The sequence below is a fragment of the Salvelinus namaycush genome, unplaced genomic scaffold, assembly GCF_016432855.1.
Source record: "Salvelinus namaycush isolate Seneca unplaced genomic scaffold, SaNama_1.0 Scaffold7, whole genome shotgun sequence".
NCBI lineage: Eukaryota > Metazoa > Chordata > Actinopteri > Salmoniformes > Salmonidae > Salvelinus > Salvelinus namaycush.
This window is the reverse complement of record NW_024061419.1, coordinates 484891-497690: the sequence shown is the minus strand read 5'-3', so window position 1 is coordinate 497690 and position 12800 is coordinate 484891.

The following is a 12800-nucleotide window of genomic DNA, read 5'->3' as shown; positions in this document are numbered from 1 at the left end:
TATAAAGTATATAAAGTAAATATGAAATCTCTATGACATATTTGTATATGTTTTATTAGACTTTTATGATGTAATAGATCATATGGGTTGAGTAGTGTTTTATGATGTAATAGATCATATGGGTTGAGTAGTGTTTTATGATGTAATAGATCATATGGGTTGAGTAGTGTTTTATGATGTAATAGATCATATGGGTTGAGTAGCGTTTTATGATGTAATAGATCATATGGGTTGAGTAGTGTTTATGATGTAATAGATCATATAGGTTAAGTAGTGTTTTATGATGTAATAGATCATATGGGTTGAGTAGTGTTTTATGATGTAATAGATCATATGGGTTGAGTAGTGTTTTATGATGTAATAGATCATATGGGTTGAGTAGTGTTTTATGATGTAATAGATCATATGGGTTGAGTGGTGTTTTATGATGTAATAGATCATATGGGTTGAGTAGTGTTTTATGATGTAATAGATCATATGGGTTGAAAAGTGTTTTATGATGTAATAGATCATATGGGTTGAGTAGTGTTTTATGATGTAATAGATCATATGGGTTGAGTAGTGTTTTATGATGTAATAGACCATATGGGTTAAGTAGTGTTTTATGATGTAATAGATCATATGGGTTGAGTAGTGTTTTATGATGTAATAGATCATATGGGTTGAGTAGTGTTTTATAATGTAATAGATCATATGGGTTGAGTAGTGTTTTATTATGTAATAGACCATATGGGTTGAGTAGTGTTTTATGATGTAATAGATGATGTGAAGAACGGCACTGAAGGAGATGGCTGACGATCCCGTAACCAACTAAGGTGGATACTGATCCAACACCTGCCGCTTATTCAAACCAGCCCACTGGGCACAGACGTCAGTTCAACATCTAGTTTCTATTTACATTTCTTTGAGTCGTCAACTAAAGTGAATTCAACATGAAATCAACACAAAATGTTACATGTCATTGAATTTAGGTTGCCAGTTGGGTGGAGTCCAAGTCAAACCAAGATTCTTTATTTCTGAGCCCAGAGAGAATAACAGAGTTACACAGTGCAGTGTAGACAGTCTGAACTCCTGAAGCATTAGGTGATGAGCACATATCTTTATAGTTTCCTGTTCCTGGGCGGGACTTTATTCATACAAGGACACAGGTGCAGCTGGTTTGCAACACAAGATGATACTCCCAGGAACAGGAGATTATAATAGGTCAGTTTCACAAGGTTAGTCACATACGCAGATATGTGGACACATACAATTAACATTTTCCATCACAGTCTGTGAACATTTTCATAATTTCATTAAATCATCAGTGGGCCAACAATGCAAATGTCAACAATGGAGCAAATGCATCACATGCAAATATCACTGTATTATCTGTAGTGCTGGAGGAATGACACACCCAGATAAACACACACAGCCAGAGATTAAAAAAGGACAATTTAAACACATGGAAACTGATCTACTCTATATGCAAACTGACAGACTCCATATTCAAATCATGTTTTCTAATAAAAACATACAAATATATGTTTGAGTATACTTTGTACCATTTCATTTCATATGGTATAAACAAGTAAACACATTATCAGTCAACAATATAAGACAATGGGAGCACTGTGTATGTTCTCTGATGAATTTTGAGTCAATGTGATGTGAAATGCAAGTTTACACACTAGGAGAAGTCATTATTCTCTCCTGTGTGGATTCCCACATGATGTTTAAGTGACTGTGATGAGCAATATGTCTTCCCACAGTCTGAGCACTTGTAAGGCTTCTCCCCTGTGTGCAGTCTCATGTGTTCCTTCAGGCTTCCTGATCGGCTAAAACTGTTTCCACACAGGACGCAATGGTATGGCTTCTCCCCTGTGTGTATTTGCTCATGAGCTTTAAGTGTGTCTAATCTCTTAAAACTCTTTCCACACTGGGAGCAATGGAAAGGTTTCTCCCCTGTGTGTGTAAGCTCATGAGCTTTCAGGTTTCCTACCTGGCTAAAACACTTTCCACACTGGGGGCAATGGAAAGGTTTCTCTCCTGTGTGTATTCGCTCATGAGCTTTCAGGTTTCCTACCTGGCTAAAACTCTTTCCACACAGGGCGCAATGGTATGGCTTCTCCCCTGTGTGTATTCGCACATGAGCTTTGAGGGTGTCTAACCGCTTAAAACTCTTTCCACACTGGGAGCAATGGAAAGGCTTCTCCCCTGTGTGTGTTCGCTCATGAGCTTTAAGCTTTCCTAACCTGATGAAACTCTTTTCAATCTGGGAGCAGAGGTGTTGTATTGATGGTTTAGACGTCATTGGTTCCTCCAAGTTTGGTTTTCCTCCTGCCAAAGACAGTGTTTATTTAAAGAGAGAACAGAATTAAATCTCCACATGATAAAACTGCCTTGATATGAGGTTTAATCCAAATCAGATCCCTCAATAACCACAGGCAAGTTTTTTAACATTTAAACATTTAAAACAATCTTGGTGTGATTTTAAAACAAATGTTATACAGCTTCCTGGTAATTACTGAAAATATCTTTACATTAATATTTTATTCATTCTGTTTTAGAAGTCAGAATACAAACAACTAGACAGTTCTAGAACACTCAAGACAAAGACATCGCTGGATTCCTTTCGAGCAGGTGGTTCTAAATATATAACCTTCATATTTGTATGATACAGAATGTGACTTCTTCGATAAGCATGAAAGCTTATTTCTCTCCAAATTTGTGCACAAATTTGTTTACATCCCTTTGCCAAGATAATCCACCCACCTGACAGGTGTGCCATATCAAGGCTGATTAAACAGCATAGTCATTACACAGGTGCCCCTTGTGCCGGGAACAATAAATCAGCATGGCTACCACAGCATTCTGCAGCGATACGCCATCCCATCTGGTTTGGGCTTAGTGGGACTATCATTTGTTTTTCAACATTACAATGACCCAACACACCTCCAGACTGTGTAAGGGCTATTTGACCAAGAAGGAGAGTGATGGAGTGCTGCATCAGATGACCTGGCCTCCACAATCACCCGACCTCAAACCAATTGAGATGGTTTGGGATGAGTTGGACCGCAGAGTGAAGGAAAAGCAGTCAACAAGTGCTCAGCATATGTGGGACCTCCTTCAAGACTGTTGGAAAAGCATTCCAGATGAAGCTGGTTGAGAGAATGCCAAGAGTGTGCAAACCTGTATTTGTATTAGTCGGGTACAGCCCTAATAGGAACAAATACCAGTGGGTAGATCTATTTAATTTGTTACAACTAAACTTCAGCACTTACTTTGATGAGTCAAATCTGGTCCTTTCTCCTCTTCTCCTCCTCTCACAGTTCCACTCAGCCCCGTTGTTTTCCTGCAGTCCACCAGCAGCACAGACAACCTCTTCATACCCAGCAGTAAGGCGCTACCGGGAGAGGCACGACACGGGGACTCCGGGAGGGAGGAAGGGCTAGCGTTGTCCTGGTAACCATAAAGAGGGGACACAGACACATATCATTATGGATGCTGAAGCCACTGTTGTCATGAAGTGCTTTACAGAAACCCAGCCCAGACCCTGATAGAGCAAGCTGTATGCTAGACCAGACCAAGCTGTACCATCTGGTGTTCTGATCTGGAGAGACTCTTCTCTGACTCGTCAGCATCAGGATGTTGTTGAGGCTCCCCAGAATATCCATAATAGTCATGTCTCTCTCCTGTGTGAATGAGAACATCAAACAAATGGCAAACTTATGATATTCTACTACAATCACAGAGTCTTACAAGAGGCATGAATATGTCTAAAAAGGGCCTAAAATAGCCACATTCATCTTGATTTTTAAATATATTGTTTGTGACTTTCACTTTAACGAGTCATTTTCTATTAGGTATATTTACTTATGTTCAAATGGGTACTTTTTCCACCACTGTGATGCAAATGTTAAAGGGTTGTTCCACAAAATTGTTGCCTTTTGCGTCCCTTTGATATTTTAAGTAGAAATTATGCACCGATATTGAATTTTAAAGGCCTGTTATATTTGATAAAGTGCACTTTAATATACACCACATGGAGAATTCAATACATCTAATTACAAGTTCCCAGAATATATGTACCAATGGCAGATTGCCCCTTAAACAATTCCTACAGTACTGAAAAACATATTCAAGTGTAAAACTTCAGTAGAATACCCCTTTAAAACCACATATTTGTTCAACAACTGCGTAGTTTGTGCCCCTGTTTTTAAGACAGTACTCACTGGTGGTAATCGGTACTTCAGTCTCCTCTTCCTCCCTTTTCACTCCCAAAACGTCTCCCTTCTCCTCTTTTATTGAGATAGCCTCCTCTTCCTCTTTTACTCCAAAAGGTTCTTCCTCTTCTTTCAATGTTACGGCATCTTCCTCCTTTTTGATTCTGAAAGCTTCTTCCTCTCCTTTCACCAGAGCTTCTTTCTCCGTCGAGATTAGTGAGCTCATGTTTCGGGCGATTAGCCTAGTGCTGTATCAAGTTAACACATTCGCTAATTTCACAAGCAAATTACGTTGAAATTAGCTAGTAGATAGGTAAACAGAAGTATTGTAACGACCCTGGGTACAGTATGTTCAAAACACGAAGAGTAATATACACAAGATTGGTCTCAAACGCTTCAATGATTCTCTTTTATGTTTGCTAGCAAACCACTGCGTTGGTTAAATCAGTAGCCTTTTGTCGCTGTTGAAGAAGCCTCATGTCCTGTCCACTAGATTATACGTTACGCAAGAAGCATCACCTGAAAAACTCACTTCGCCCTCTGCTGACTGGAGTGGGTAACGCAGATTGGAATCTCCTTTACTTCGTTTATTCTGGCAAACAATGTCATAAGAAGTAATTTAAAAACAACCAGATGTTATGTTTTCTCTTACTTCTTACAGCCAATACTTTCCTCCAGGGCTGACCTGCCCATTAGGCAGGATTAGGTGACAGATTGAAGAGGGTGGCATATTCCGAGCTAAATTGACCAAGGCTCATCGCTAACAACACATAATAACACCTCATATAAGGCTGCCCAAAAACAATGAAAACTTTGCAAAAGGCAACATGGACAGATAGGACTCTACCTGTGTAGACCACATGCCCCTTTGCCCTTCCAGTCTCTAAAGTGCCCTTTTGGGTGGTGGTATAATTTGTATTCATTTTTCTCATAGTTATTCTGAACCTGCTGCCTGCAAGTCGTCGTTAAATTTGCCTAAGTGATTTGTATTTTCCTTCAAGTTTCTGAAGAGGGAACAGCCCGGAAATGCCCCTGTCTTAGTGAGTGTTTGTCTACCACTATGTGTAGCTGTTAGCGATTATGCTAATGACAACCATCTTCTCTGGTTGATGGAAAAGCTTTCCCAAAAAACCTTGTCAATTAAATGTTAACTACAAAGTAGTCTATGTTTACCTGGCAGAATGATATCATGATTATTTGCATCAATCCAGTTGTGAATCAGAAACCTAGAAAAACTAAACAGAGAAAAAAACAAAAAACGGAATTTGGATTAAAATAAATGGATTTGATGGAGATGTTATATATAGATTGAGATGTTATAGGGACCTAAATATTCTACACATCTTCTCTCATTACTGTATTATTTAGGGTAGTTTGAAGTAACAGCTGTATCCTGAAGTGATCTTTAACCTCCCTGCTCCTCAATACTTATTCCACTGGATCAAAGCTTCAGCCAAGTAGGATACATGATAGTGGCAACACATGGAGTTGGGTTGGATATAGTCATGGTAGGATACATGATAGTGGAAACACATGGAGCTGGGTTTGATATAGTCATGGTAGGATACATGATAGTGGCAACACATGGAGTAGGGTTTGATATAGTCATGGTAGGATACATGATAGTGGCAACACATGGAGTTGGATTGGATATAGTCATGGTAGGATACATGATAATGGAAACACATGGAGAAGGGTTGGATATAGTCATGGTAGGATACATGATAGTGGCAACACATGGAGTAGGGTTGGATATAGTCATGGTAGGATACATGATAGTGGCAACACATGGAGTAGGGTTGGATATAGTCATGGTAGGATACATGATAGTGGCAACACATGGAGTTGGGTTGGATATAGTCATGGTAGGATACATGATAGTGGCAACACATGGAGTTGGGTTGGATATAGTCATGGTACAACAAATATTGTGGTTAAACTCAAATATACTAATTGATTAAAAAAACGTATTTAAAAAAAAGAAAAAAGAAAGTATAATTTTAATGAATGATATCATAAATAGGACTGGTGGAGTTATATCACACATACAGCTAACACAGACATATGGAAATGTCTGCTTTCAACTAATTGCAGCATTACCACAAAAATGGAAGAGGCAAGTAGAAGGGGAAAAAAGTAAGGAGCTGTATGTCGGCCTCTGTATTAAAGAACATAAATGGTTAAAGAAAAGTGTGATAAATAGAAGCATATACCAATTTCATTTCAGGACCAAAAAACTGACAGCTGTGCCATATAAATTGCAAAATAGTTGGGAAGAGATTTTCGATATACCCAATTCCATGGCACGTGGTTTATGAATTGATATGCAAAACAACGCCGGATTCAAAACTTCACATTTTTCAATTTAAAATACTATACAAAATTCTTGCAACCAACAGAATGTTATATATATATATATCATACAATCATACATACATACATACATACATACAATCTTCCCAGCTCTGTAGATTTTGCTGTGAGGAGGCAGAGTCATTAGATCATTTATTTTGGTATTGTCCATATGTAGCTCGTTTTTGGTCGCAGGTCCAGGAATGGCTGAAGAATTGCAACATTTGCCTAGAACTAACGCTACAGATAGCAATACTGGGTGATTTGAAAAGACATAGTCAATCAATCAATAATATAATCATTATTTTAGCAAAAATGTTGTTTTTAATTTACAATCTGTAGAAGCTATGAGAATAGAAAGGTTCAGTACTTTTGTCAAGCATCACAGCATAGTTGAAAAATATATGGCAAATAGAAATCCAAAATGGTTGGTGTTGATAGATAGATGGGAGGGGTTGAATGGAGCTGAAGGGTGGGACTAATAACAAGATAACCAATGTAAAACATACGAGGTCTGTAAAATGTATATAGGTTCAGAACCTTTGTGAAATAGCACAGTTTCAAATAGAAATCAAACTGGATGGACATCAGAAATAGAGGAAGGACTAAAAACAAACAAAATATATAACTATTGTAAAATAGATTGTGTCTGTAAAATGTGTATAAGATATATAAACTGAAGGTAGAAGTGTTTATTAGTTTACTCCTTTTGGGGGAAGGGTGGTAGGGTTTGCGGGGAATAATAAAGGTATATTCTAAAAAAAGTATGTATATCTATATAGGTATCTGTATGTATATATGTGTATATGTATATCTATATAGGTATCTGTATATATATATGTGTATATGTATATATATATAGGTATCTGTATGTATATATGTGTATATGTATATCTATATAGATATCTGTATGTCTATATGTGTATATGTATATATAGGTATGTGTATGTATATATGTGTATATGTATATCTATATAGGTATCTGTATATATATATGTGTATATGTATATCTATATAGGTATCTGTATATATATATGTGTATATGTATATATAGGTATGTGTATGCATATATGTGTATATGTATATCTATATAGGTATGTGTATGTATATATGTGTATATGTATATCTATATAGGTATCTGTATGTATATATGTGTATATGTATATCTATATAGGTATGTGTATGTATATATGTGTATATGTATATCTATATAGGTATGTGTATGTATATATGTGTATATGTATGCATATGTGTATGCATATGGATATATATATTTACAAAAAATATATGGGGGATTGGAAATGATGCAGACAATTACAATGATGGAAGCAACAATCTTTCTGCAATATTAATCTGATTCACCCCTTAAAAATGAAAAAAAAAACAACTTGAGTCAACCAGTTTTGCCCAGTGGGGTTTTGTTTGTGAGAGAGAATATGGTAGACGGTTGCTGTCTAAAAGTTATTGATGTGTTTTTCTGTGTCCTTTGGTTGTCCTCTCGTTGACCTGTTAATGACATCATCTCCGGATGTTCTCACCATATTTAGTGTGTTATTATGTAACTTTGTAGTGCAGCTGTTTCTTTGAAGTAAAACACACGTTTGAAGTAAAAAAGTAATGTCCTGGTGATTGATGTGGCGTGTAGCAACCTTGTTGAGCTTAAAGAAATGTGCTTGATGTAAAATATGTGGGATGCCTTGTGGGATGTCTCAGTCAACCCCCCAAAAAATCCCCAGAGGCCTCACACCATCCTCTTTGAAAGGGTCATTGTACTCTTTAACTATACTTCCTTTACTGACAACTTAAACAGATCACTTTTTTACCCTTTTAAAAATAGTTGTCAGCTGTCCAGATTTAATGGTCAAGAGGTTGTGAACCTAGAGGGGCCCTTGCAGACATGTTGTATTTAGGTACACGTATGTTTTCTGTTTAGGAAGGAATAAATTATTGGCAGGATATATACAACAAAATAAAAAGATAATTCTTTAACGATGTGCCCTTTACTAATGACTATACCAGATCATTTTACCCCATGAATAACCTTGTACTGCAGGGGGCTAAATCAGGGGCACACAGAGTGTTTTGTTGGTAGTCTTAAACAAATCTACTGTGAAACAAAAGTATCCACATCACACACATGGTTATGGGTTTTAAAAAAGAAGACACCAGTACCACCAGTACCACCAGTGTCAGATACAGTTTAAATGTATTCATATTTGAGTTTACATCCCAATATTAAACTTTACATACATCACAGAAGACTGAAATGTAACAAAATGCCTATTGTGTTTATTGAGCTGTACACTGAGATGCTCCAGTGATTCCCCAACATCTTGTCAACATGTTCAATAAACATGGAGCAATCAGGCCTTTATGGTAGAGTTGCCTGACGGATGCAACTCCTCAGTAAAAGGCACATGACAGCCCACTTGGAAGTTTGCCAAAAGGCACCTAAAGGACTCTGAGAGAAACAAGGTTCTCTGGTCTGATGAAACCAAGATTGAACTCTTTGCCTGAATGCCAAGCGTCACGTCTGGAGGAAACCTGGCACCATGCCTACAGTGAAGCATGGTAGTGGCAGCATCATGCTGTGGGGATGTTTTTTAGCGGCAGGGACTGGGAGACTAGTCAGAATCGAGGGAAAGAAGAACGGAGCAAAGTACAGAGATCCTTGATGAAAACATGCTCCAGAGCGCTCAGGACCTCAGACTGAGGACGAAGGTTCACCTTCCAACAGGTCAACGACCCTAAGCACACAGCCCAGACAACGCAGTAGCGGCTGCGTTGTCTGGGCTGCGTTGTCTGGGCTGTGTGCTTAGGGTCGTTGACAAGTCTCCGGGACAAGTCTCCGGTCTCTGAATGTCCTTAAGTGGCCAAGCCAGAGCCCGGACTTGAACCCAATCTAACATCTCTGGAGAGACCTGAAAATAGCTGTGTAGCGACGCTCCCCATCCAACCTGACAGAGCTTGAGAGAATCTGCAGAGAAGAATGGGAGAAACTCCCCAAATACAGGTGTGCCGAGCTTGTAGCGTCATTCCCAAGAAGACTCAATGCTGTAATCGCTGCCAAAGGTGCTTCAACAAAGTACTGAGTAAAGGGTCTGAATACTTATGTAAATGTTATATTTCTGTTTTTTTTAAATAAATTAGCAACAATTTCTAAAAACTTGTTTTTGTTTTGTTATTATGGGGTATTGTTTGTACAGTTGAAGTCGGAAGTTTACATACACCTTAACCAATTTAATTTAAACTCAGTTTTTCACAATTTCTGAAGTTTAATCCTAGTAAAAATTCCCTGTCTTAGGTCAGATAAGATCACCACTTTATTTTAATAATGTGAAATGTCAGAATAATAGTAGAGAGAATGATTCATTTCAGCTTTTATTTCTTTCATCACATTCCCAGTGGGTCAGAAGTTTACATACACTCAATTAGTATTTGGTAGCATTTCCTTTAAATTGTTTAACTTGGGTCAAACATTTTGGGTAGTCTTCCACAAGCTTCCCATAATAAGTTGGGTGAATGTTGGCCCATTCCTCCTGACAGAGCTGGTGTAACTGAGTCAGGTTTGTAGGCCTCCTTGCTCGCACACGCTTTTTCAGGTCTGCCCACCAATTTTCTGTAGGATTGAGGTCAGGGCTTTGTGATGGCCACTCCAATACCTTGACTTTGTTGTCCTTAAGCCAATTTTGGAAGTATGCTTGGGGTCATTGTCCATTTGGAAGACCTATTTGCGACCAAGCTTTAACTTCCTGTCTGATGTCTTGAGATGTTGCTTCAATATATCCACATAATTTTCCTCCCTCAAGATGCCATCTATTTTGTGAAGTGCACCAGTCCCTCCTGCAGAAAGCACCCCCACAACATGATGCTGCCACCCCCGTGCTTCACGGTTGGGATGGTGTTCTTCGGCTTGCAAGCTTCCCCCTTTTCCCTCCAAACATAACAATGGTCATTATGGCCAAATATTTCTATTTGTGTTTCATCAGACCAGAGGACATTTCTCCAAAAAGTACGATCTTTGTCCCCATGTGCAGTTGCAAACCGTAGTCTGGCTTTTTTGGGGCAGGACTCGTTTTACTGTGGATATAGATACTTTTGTACCTGTTTCCTCCAGCATCTTCACAAGGTCCTTTGCTGTTGTTCTGGGATTGATTTGCACTTTTCGCACCAAAGTACGTTCATCTCTAGGAGACAGAATGCGTCTCCTTCCTGAGCGGTATGACGGATGCGTGGTCCTATGGTGTTTATACTTGCGTACTATTGTTTGTACAGATGAACGTGGTACCTTCAGGTGTTTGGAAATTGCTCCCAAGGATGAACCAGACTTGTGGAGGTCTACAATTTTTTTTCTAAGGTCTTGGCTGATTTCTTTTGATTTTCCTATGATGTCAAGCAAAGAGGCACAGAGTTTGAAGGTAGGCCATGAAATACATCCACAAGTACACCTCCAATTGACTCAAATGATGTCAATTAGCCTATCAGAAGCTTCTAAATTCATGACATAATTTTCTGGAATTTTCCAAGCTGTTTAAAGGCACAGTCAACTTAGTGCATGTAAACTTCTGACCCACTGGAATTGTGATACAGTGAAATAATCTGTCTGTAAACAATTGTTGGAAAAATTACTTGTGTCATGCACAAAGTAGATGTCCTAACCGACTTGCCAAAACTATAGTTTGTTAACAAGAAACGTGTGGAGTGGTTGAAAAACGAGTTTTAATGACTCCAACCTGTGTATGTAAACTTCCGACTTCAACTGTAGATTGATGAGGGGAATTAAAAAAAAAATTGTTGAATAAAGCTGTAATGTAACAAAATGTGGAAAAAGTCAAGGGGTCAGAATACTTTCTGAAGGCCCTGTATATATCCTAAATAATAAACTTAGGACAGAAGCATAGTTATTTAAGCTGGTAACTCAACTGAGAACAGTCTCATTTACAGAAAATACCTGGGGAATAGTTACAGGGGAGAGGGGTTGAATGAGCCAATTGTAAGCTGGGGATGATTAGGTGACAGTGATGTTCAGATTGGGAACTAAGCCAGGACACCAGGGCTAACACCCCTACTCTTACAATAAGCACAATGGGATCTTTAGTGACCACAGAGAGTCATGACACATGTTTATTAACATCCAAAAGACAGCAAACTTCACAGGGCAATGTCAACCAATCACTGCCCGGGATATTTCTTTAGACCAGAGGAAAGGGTGCCTCCTACTGGCCCTCAAACGCCACAGCAGAATCTGCTCTCCCATCCAGGGATCAACCAGGACCAACCTGCTTAGTTGGAGAAGCCAGCCAGCAGTGGGATGCAGGGTGGTATGCTGCTGTCTCTAAACTCCAGCCTAATTATTATCCCTCAGGAAGCTCCGGTAAACAGTGGTTGTAGTGCTGCTGTCACCACCAGGCCTGGAGGGCATTTTGACTTTGTTGTCAGCGAGAGCGAGCTGTGTTAGCGAGCTGTGTTGCTAAAGACATAGCAGCTAGCTAACTGGCTACTGCTCAACCTATTGTGTGTATTGAACATTCATATTGGACTGTAGCAGCTAGCTAACTGGCTACCGATCAACCTATTGTGTGTATTGAACATTCATATTGGACTGTAGCAGCTAGCTAACTGGCTACCGATCAACCTATTGTGTGTATTGAACATTCATATTGGACTGTAGCAGCTAGCTAACAGGCTACCGATCAACCTATTGTGTGTATTGAACATTCATATTGGACTGTAGCAGCTAGCTAACAGGCTACCGATCAACCTATTGTGTGTATTGAACATTCATATTGGACTGTAGCAGCTAGCTAACTGGCTACTGATCAACCTATTGTGTGTATTGAACATTCATATTGGACTGTAGAAGCTAGCTAACTGGTTACCGATCAACCTATTGTGTGTATTGAACATTCATATTGGACTGTAGCAGCTAGCTAACTGGCTACTGATCAACCTATTGTGTGTATTGAGCATTCATATTGAACAGCCTTACCTATAGAGTAGCACCACCACCCATCAGCCCATTCTCTTCTTGATGTCAAAGCTGCAGTGTATTGTATCTGTAGGAGTTTATGATTAATAATCCTATTTATTTCAAGCCACACTAAGATGTCACCATAATATTCCTTTAAAGCCCCTCTGTCAGATATAAATCATCAGAGTGGGAAACCAACTGACATGGAAACAATGGAGCAAATGGATCACTATCAGAGGGGTGAATTATGACATCAGATAGAACTACTCAGA